A 9,044-nucleotide genomic window follows, 5' to 3' on the forward strand; every position below is an offset into this window, starting at 1 on the left:
GTGAGGCTTAGGTTACAGTAGAGATCCTAGGATGTCAGAGATGCCAGGACCATGGGGCCTTCAGTGAAGAGAGCTCTTGGCGTGGAATAAGCTAGGCCGAAAGAGAGCCTATGTGTGCTGAGGGCAGCAGGACTGGAGGGGTGGGGCTAGCCAAGTCTTTGGGGGCCCAATTGATTACATTACAAGCACCAGAGGCTGGACCTGGAACAGGAGGAGTTGGTGTTTTCCCTGCTTGAGTCTAGTTTGTTTTGGTGCGATAGTTTCTTGCTATGTCTCAGTTCTTCCATTTTGGAATAGGAGTATTTATGATGGAAGTATGTAACTTGTTTTGATTTTACAGGTGCTCACTCTTCAAGACTTGGGACATTTAAAATGTTGAACTATTGATGATGATGGAGACTTCATGTTGGACTGAATGTATTTTACATCATATGATGGTCATGAGCCTATGGAGAGAAGGGGTGGAATTCTGGTTGGGACTTAAAAGTGAGGTGTCTTGGTGTTAAGCTGAGAAGGGTGGAGTTGTGGTTAATTGTAGCTGTCAACTTGACAGACCTAGCATTATTTGGAAGATGGGTGTTTGGCATGCCTGTGGGGGAATTACATTGATTGCGTTAACCAAAGTGAGAAGACATGCCGGTTGTGGGTCACACCATCTCCCCGGTGGGGATCCAGGACTGTAAAAATGGAGAAAAGAAGCAGCATGCTCTGGTTTTGATTGTGGATGTGACGTGACACGGTCTTTCAAGCTCCTCCTGCTTTGACTTCCCTATCACGATGCAGTGTGCCTTGGACCAGAATAAACCCTTCGTTAAGTTGCTGTTGTCAGGGGATTTTATCACACAACAGGGAAAGAGGCTAAGATAGATACATTTGTGGATAACTTCACAAATGAGCAAATGAAACTCAATAAGACAGAAGTCAGCTGGGTCTTTGTGAGTGCAAAGGAGGCGGGAAGAAGAGCTGGTGTCTTTTCTCAGCCCAGGCGTAGATAATTGCAGCCCTGAGATGAGGTTTCCATACTCATCCCCTGCTGGGGTTCGCTCTGCTAAGGAATGTGTCATGCCATCAACTCCAGTTCTTTTCCAAGGATAAATGTTACCCCTGACGAAAGGAGTCCTCACCACCCCTTGTTTAGCTATCAGACACAGCTCTGCTTACCCAACTCTTGTAGGCAATATGAAGGTGCTGGATAATAACCCTACTGTACTTAATTGCTTCCATATGCTCCTCTACTCCATGGAGCATTGCTTTAGCTACTAATTTTCAAAGTCCCCCAAACAGGACCTCTGTTCTGTGCCATGTGCCCCAGAGCTGTTCCTTTTGGCTGTCCTCTTCCAGAAATCCCTACATGTGGTTTAGTTCTACAGCAGCATCCAGGGGGGACATGTTCTTAATTTTTTTTCTCCTTTTCTCTCTTTCTGCCAAAGACCTTGGCCAGGATCCAGAAATGGCACATTTAATAATACCCAGTGTATTTGGGTGATATTTTATAATTACATTAGTGCTGGGGAAATGTCGCCTTGAGGATAATTCCTGTGCTTCATCAAAGTCGAGAGCCTTGTGGCCCCTCACATGCCCCCTGCTGGGCATACAGGGAGTCAAGAAGGAAGAACGGGAAGAGGCTGAAGGTATGTGAAGTGTGGCTGCTTGCCTTTGGTAGGGCAAAGGAGAAAGATTTATCAGAGGGAAAAATTTTAAGGCTGAAGGACAGTACTGAATATGCTTGGAAACAGTTTCCTCAGAAGTTGAATCCAAAGTGCACACCCGGGAGCCCAGGCAGTGGGGATGGCACTGTTGGCAGGCACGGGAGGACAGGGCCCATCGCTGCCTTCCTCCTGTGACTGAACCACACCAGTGATCCCTCCGCCCCCACTTTGGCTCCTTCAAGTTACCACTGTCCAGGTTGGGCACGTCACCTTGAAGCTGGGGTCTGAGACCCAAAGGAATGCACAATGAAAAGGGGCCCAGGGAAAGGCTATGGTGAGTAGTGAGAAGGCCGGGTACTAATGGGCCACTTGGGATGTCCCACATAAGGGCGGCTTCTTAGTCCCACCTTTAGAAGGTATGTCAGCAGGACTGTCTGCAAAGCAGCTGTTCTGAGACTGCGCCGAAGCCTCCCGGGAGGAATGTTCAGTGAGCTTTCCTCCACATCTTCCAACAAGGAGTTCTGCTGTTTCTCAGTAATGCAAGCATTTTGGAAGCATCTCACTGCAGACTTCTCCAAGTGGCTCCCATTCTAGATCTGAAGCCTGTGGGCGAGGTGGCAGCACACAGCTCTAGCCCCAGGAGACTGTCATCATTCACAAGAAGAGACATCTCCTCAGGGCTCTCACCCAAGAGCATAAGCCTGAGGGACCACGGCAGAGCCTGTATGTAGTGCAGGCAACAGGAAGACATACCCATGTACAGTTGCAGAAATCTTGTGCTGGTCACTCTTGGGCTCTGTCTCGAGCTAGTGACAGCAGCTTATGTGCTCATCATGTTTCTGACATTTCTAAGCATTCAGGGAAGATGATGAGAATAGTTTCAGCTGAAAGGAGCTTTAGCTAAAGTCCAGGACATGATTCATTCAGAAGAAAACAAGTGAGAATAACATTATAAAGAATTCTGTCCCGGCCCTTGTATTCAAATGGCAAGTCTCAAACAAGCACATATCCAAAAGCCAAACAAACACACAAACAAAAAAATAAAAAATAAAATGAGCTGCTGTGAACTAACATCATGTCTCCTGACACTCATCCAAACTACTGCCTCCATCCTGCCTTTGGCATTTTAAGTCACTTAGACTACAATGGCAAAACACCAATAGATGGCTGGCAAACAGCAGACATTTATTTCTAAGAATTCTGGAGGCTGACAGACTTGCTCTGTGGTGAGGACCCACCTCCTCATAGGTGCTGTGTCTTTGTAAGTGTCCTCTTGTGGTGGGTGACTCCTGTGACTCTCCTAGATCCTATCTTGTTAGGGCGCTGATCCCTGAAACTGTCCGTCTACCAAATTAAGAATTCATACCAGCTTTACAGGGCACAGTCCTGTGCACGTAGCATAGTCCCTCAAAACCTACCTGATGAATGAGTAAAATAGCGGAGTAAAAATGAATTCATCAGCTGGGTGAGGTGGTTCACACCTGCAATCTCAGCACTTGGGGCGCTGAAGCAGGAAGATTGCCATGAGCCTGAGGCTAGACTGAGTTATATAGAGAGTTTCTGGCCTGGCTTGGGCTACAGAGTGAGACCCTGTCTCAGAAGACTACTACTACTACTACTACTACTACTACTACTACTACTACTACTAATAATAATAATAATAATGAACAAAAACAAAATAAAAAGTACCAGAAGATAAGTTCTGAAAAAATTTCCAGTTCAGCTAGTTAGGTTTTAATTCTTGGCCGAGTTGAACATTTTTTCCTGTTCTTTTTGTGTGTAACCTCCCTGTGAAGCTGTATATGTTTTGGAGAGGTCTGTTTCCCCCTTGAATCTAGGAATACTCCTAAAGTTTAATGCTTTCTGCCCTTGCTATTTCATCTGATTATTGGGGTGCTCACTGATTTCTATTGACTGTACCCCTCCTTTGTGTCTATTTTAGGTTTTTTTTTTTTTTTTTTGCATTTGGAAGGTTCTTAAAAATCTAAATTTGGAGCTGTTTTCCCTGGGTAGCCTTCTGCTAGGCCAGACCTCTGGGCCACCCTTCTCTACCTGTCAAATACTTCAAGTTCTGCTTATGGTCTTGGATCTCCTGTGGCAGAACAGAGAGCCTGATGGTCTGCACAGGGCCCGAACTTCACAAATAAAATGCAGAGAAGAGATTCTGATTGAGTCAGTTTGCAAAGCACGGGCAAGAGGTTTCAACAGGATCTCTTGTACCCAGTCAAGAACAAACTTGTTCAACGTGCTGTCTGAGATTCTGCCTTGTTTTAAACCTTGATAAAGGTCCTTTCTCTGTTTCCTCCTATAGTCCTCTCTCATCACCTCTTCAAAGTTTCAGGCTGGAGAAGTTGATAGGGTCTCAGTGGAACAGAGACTTAAGACCAAATCACCATGACACAAATCTGAACTGGATTAAATGCCAAATATGACTTCTTACGGGAAATTGGGAGCCCCCTGATCAAGCAAAGCCACCCCCTTAATTGACTTGGCTGAGACTTTTGCCTCAGAGATTACAAAATTGGGAGCAATTAGCTGGGGATATTAACGGTTCTGTCACGTAAAGTATTTGTAACAAAGCATCCCGTTGAATTCCAAGCTGAGAATTTTTACTGCTGAAGCCAAAGAATCTTTTGTTCTGGGGATTACATTGTGAAACTATTTTTAGAGACAGTCTGCTCTGCCGGGGGATTGGGGTGACTGCGTTTCCCTTCTGCCTCCCGCCTCCAGATACTTTGTGCCACCCCCGCCCCCCACCCCTCTTGGTAGACAGCTGGCATGGCTGGAGAGCAGCCTCATGAGGGCCACCTGGGGTATGGGGGTGCGGGTGCCATCTCTGGGTGGTTGCAGAGGGGTAGGGACAAAGGTTATCTCTCAAGACCCTAATCCAAGTAGAACATGCTGCCCAGCTTCTGGACCCTGTGGCTGTGAGTTTGGAAAGATCTTCATCTTTTCCTGTACAACTGGGGCAGTTGGTTCAATACTTAAAAATGCAGCAACATGCAGTTTTCCTTACATCCTCATGGATGCCTGCAATATTTGCAGACCCACTATAACAGCGACATCTGATTTTGAAGGGGAGGACAGGTCCTCTGAACCGCAGAATGCCTTCTCCCTTTTGCTGGGTGTGTCCAGTTCTTGTCCCTATTGTAATCCTCTACCCACCCTAACCAGGTCTGTTTATTGTGGTGATGAGGAAATTCAAGACCAGAGAAGACAAATCATTTTCCCTAGCTGTTGAAACAGCTAGCAAAGTATATTTCCCAGCTCTGATTGTGGCGTTCTTTCCAGCTGGAGAAGTGCTGTTCCAGGAAGGGCCTGTTCAAAGGGAGAAGATTCCAGCCTTGGCCTGGCTTGACCTAACATAGGGACCGGTACAGTTAGGCCACATCCTTCAGGAGCCAGGAACAGCTTCCATCTTGCTGGACAATGACTCTCTCTTCCTTATAGGACCCCTCTATCACTGTCATGGGATATTGGACAATTCTTCTGAGGCATAAAGATTTACTGGTACAAGACTGCCCAGTACATGTGTGAATTAGCCAATGGCAGCTCCTTCAGGTTCCTCTAGCTCTTTACCTCAGCTGACAAAGGGAAGTGTTCAATAGCTGTGATGTGACTTTGATTCTCATTTGGCCTTGGAGAGCACCTTAAATAGAAGAGATTATTCTTTCTGCAGAGGTCAAGGCTGCATTCGATCTGAATTATTACCATCCTGATCCCACCCACCCCCGGTTAAACCTGGAACTGATTCTGTGGGTGGTTTCAAAATCTGAAGTAGTGAGAAGTGTTTCCAGTACTATGCTCTCATGTGAATTGTTTCAAACATGTGTAATGGGTCTGAACAAAACACAAACCAGGGTAACACACAGTCCCATCACCAATACTTATTTTGAGCCTCAGATGTGAAGAAACAGAAGGGTCCCCCTTGCCTCTTGTGTCATCCCTTCTCCCACATCTGCTCACAGGGCCACGTTTTATCACCCATCCTTGATGATGGGATCTCCATTCTCTGTCTTGCACCCAGAGGGTGCTCTTGAGGACTCCTTAGCCCAGGGCCTTCTAAGCCAGTGGGCTGAGCCTTCTTTGTGGCCTTCACTTGTGGCTCCAGGGAGTTTCCTAATCGTCGCCCTGGGAGTGCTGGCTCTAGCCAAGTTTCAGCCTTTCTTCAGTTTTCTTCTTGGCGCTTGTCCTCCTTACCCCAGTTCTGCACAATTTGTTCTGTCTCTTCTTCCATCCGGACACGCTTCCTCTTCTCTGGACAGGGAGTGTCCTCGTGAGCAATCAGAATCCCAGAAGGAAGGAAAGAAAGTGGCTTAAGGGTCAAGGGAAGCATGAGGCAGCACTGTTGTCTGGAACATTCTAACATTATTGGTGTTTGTGAGTACATCAGGACAGTGCTAAATAGTGCGTGGAACTCCGCTTACCAGAGAGAAGCAGTGAGCTCAGCATGGTGAAGTCTCGCTTTAAATGTTCCTGAGACAGAGGCAGAAGCAGTGGGGCAGCAGTTCTGCTGGGCATCAAGCACTGTGCATGTTGGCTCATCTCCATCTTTTCACCTTCTCAAGGTAAAGAAAAATGATGTGGGCAGCTGATGGCTTGACTGTGACTCTTTATACAGGCTAACCTCTGCATAGGGCTATCTGGATGGTGTAGAAACCTTGGGAGAGGTTAAGGAACATGAGGTTATGCATTGCCAGATAAAGACCACAGTTATTAGGAAAAGAGAAGAAAAAACACATAGGAGATTCTACACATATGGAAATCCAGTTGATAATCAGGAATAAGAGTAAACGGGGGTAGAACAGAAGAGAAACCGACTTTAAAAGTGTCCTGTGAAACGTGTGAAGAGAGGCACAATGACCAGGCCAGTCGCTGCAGGCTGTCAGAGAGGCAGCACGACAGGGAACTGTGGATTGTGAAACATGCTAAACAACTGAATGGATCAACTAGAATCAAGGAATTATAAGAGGTTGAAGCCAGTACTTAGGACAATTGTGTGAGGGCTGAAGTTCCGTCTGTGCCTGAAGAGCCACGAGGACATGTGAGACCATCTCCTCAGTTGATACTCACCCCTTCCTTCTTCTCTTGCTTACTGTAAGAGTTCTCTTTTCCTTTCTCAGTGATAGCTGAATATATGGCCATCCGCCCATTTTTTTTCCTATTTATTTATTAATTTATTTTTATTTTTTAAATTATTAATTTATAACCACATGATTAGAAGAAGCATTTCATTACAACAGCATTGGCATAGTCAATAACAATTTCCAGAGCTAAGATGCATGTCTTTCAAAAGTGCCTGTATTTTAGGTTTACAGTTGAATTAATACAGTTGTACAATATTGAACTCAATATAAACCTTATAAGACATAAAATTGAATGAGGTTTTGACCTCTAAAAAAGATCTCCATTTCATTTTAAAATATACTGTTTCATACAGAAAAATCCATTTTCAATGCTATTAACAGATGTTCGCACATGTGTCTCTGATATCTATGTATCTGATTATTACTAGTCATAGTTGGTTACACTCGTATCCTTGGCACCTGAGTATGGATATAAAGTCATCAGGTAGATTTCTGCCTGTTGATGAAGTGAGGAAGCATCACTGAAGGCTCTCTCTCCTGCTGTCATGTCTAACTCCAAGTCTCCTAGGGAGCCCGAACAGTTGCGGAACCTCTTCATCAGAGGGCTGAGCTTCGAAACAACCTATGAGAGTCTGAGGAGCCATTTTGAGCAATGGGGAGCACTCACCGACTGTGTCATGAGAGATCCAAACACCAAGTGTTCCAGGGGCTTTGGGTTTGTCACTATGCCACTGTGGAGGAGGTGGATGCAGCTGTGATCGCAAGGCCACACAAGGTAGACGGAAGAGTTGTGGAACCAAAAAGAGCAGTGTGACGAGAAGATTCTCAAAGGCCAGGTGCCCACCTAGCTGTGAATAAGATCTTTGTTGGCAGAGTTAAAGAAGACACTGCAGAGCATCATCTATGAGATTACTTTGAACAGTACGGGAAAACTGAAGTGACTGAAATCACGACTGATGGACAGTGGAAAGACGCGGGGCTTTGCTTTCGTCACCTTTGATGACCATGATTCTGTAGATAAGATTGTCATTCAGAAATACCACACTGTGAATGGTCACAACCGTGAAGTGAGAAAAGCCTTGTCAAAGCAGAGATGCCTCGTGCTTCGTCCAGCCAAAGCGGTCGAAGAGGTTCTGGAAACTTTGGTGGTAGTCGTGGAGGTGGTTGTGGTGGCAATGACAGTTTTGGTTGTGGAGGAAACTTCAGTGGTCATGGTGGCTTTGGTGGCAGCCGTGGTGGTGGTGGTAGTGGATATAGCAGCAGTGGGGATGGCTATAACAGATTTGGTGATGATGGAAGCAGTTTTGGAGGTGGTGGAAGCTACAGTGACTTTGGCAATGACAACAGTCTTCAGATTTTGGACCTACGAAGGGAGGAAAGTTTGAAGGCAGAAGCTCTGGCTCTTACGGTGCTGGAGGCCAAAACTTTGCTAAATCACGAAACCAAGGTGGCTGAGGCGGTTCCAGCAGTCGCAGTAGCTACGGCAGTGGCAGTAACAAAGCTTAGCAGGAGAGGAGAGCCAGTGAAGTGGCAGGGAAGCTACAGGTGCCAGCAGATTTGTGAACTAGCCAAGCACAGTGGTGGCAGGGCCGAGCTGCTGCAAAGAAGACATGTGTGAGACAATGCTCATGTGTATGTGCAAAAGACTCCAGGACCGTATTTGGGACTAATTCTATAACAGGTTATTTTAGTCTCTGCTCTGTGGAAAACGTAAAGCATTTGAACAAAGGGTTTTAATGTAGACTTTTCACCCACGCAGTTGATTACTAAATGTAACAGTCTGATCATGATGCTGAATAAGTGTGTCTTTAGAAAAAATAAAAAAATAAAGCCATCAGGTAGATTTCAATGGTAATGTTTTTCACCCCTATTAATTAACATGAAGCAAATTTTTATGCTTCTTCAAATATAAATCATTTTTCATTTGTCAATATTTTTGTGTGTATTTCATACAGAACATCCCAAACAATCTTATTCATCTATATACCCACTTCCCAAATGGCACCCTCCCATAGTCTCCCCCCGCCCCTGAGCCCATATACTCTGTCATCCCTGTTACTGTCCACTGTGTTGTCAGCACTCTGGCTGTTTACCACCTGTACTAATTAACATGACATAAATTTTTATGTTTCTTCCTCAAATATAATTCATTTAAAAAATTTGTTGATTTTTTTTTGTGTGTATATATGACACAGAACATCCCAAACCATCTTATTCAATTATACACCCACTTCCCAAAATGGCACCATCCCATAGCCTCCCTCCTCCCACTAGAGCCCTTATACTCTGATATCCCTGCTACTGTCTC

The 9,044-nt window shown here is 45.3% G+C and overlaps 1 pseudogene; it reads left to right on the forward strand.

Annotated features, from left to right (window-relative positions):
• The first annotated feature begins 7,281 nt into the window (after positions 1-7,281).
• LOC103749429 lies at positions 7,282-8,242 on the forward strand (annotated as a pseudogene).
• Positions 8,243-9,044: the final 802 nt, after the last annotated feature.

The sequence above is a fragment of the Nannospalax galili genome, unplaced genomic scaffold (assembly GCF_000622305.1).
Source record: "Nannospalax galili isolate Female #2095 unplaced genomic scaffold, S.galili_v1.0 scaffold366, whole genome shotgun sequence".
In the NCBI taxonomy this organism is placed as follows: Eukaryota; Metazoa; Chordata; class Mammalia; order Rodentia; family Spalacidae; genus Nannospalax; species Nannospalax galili.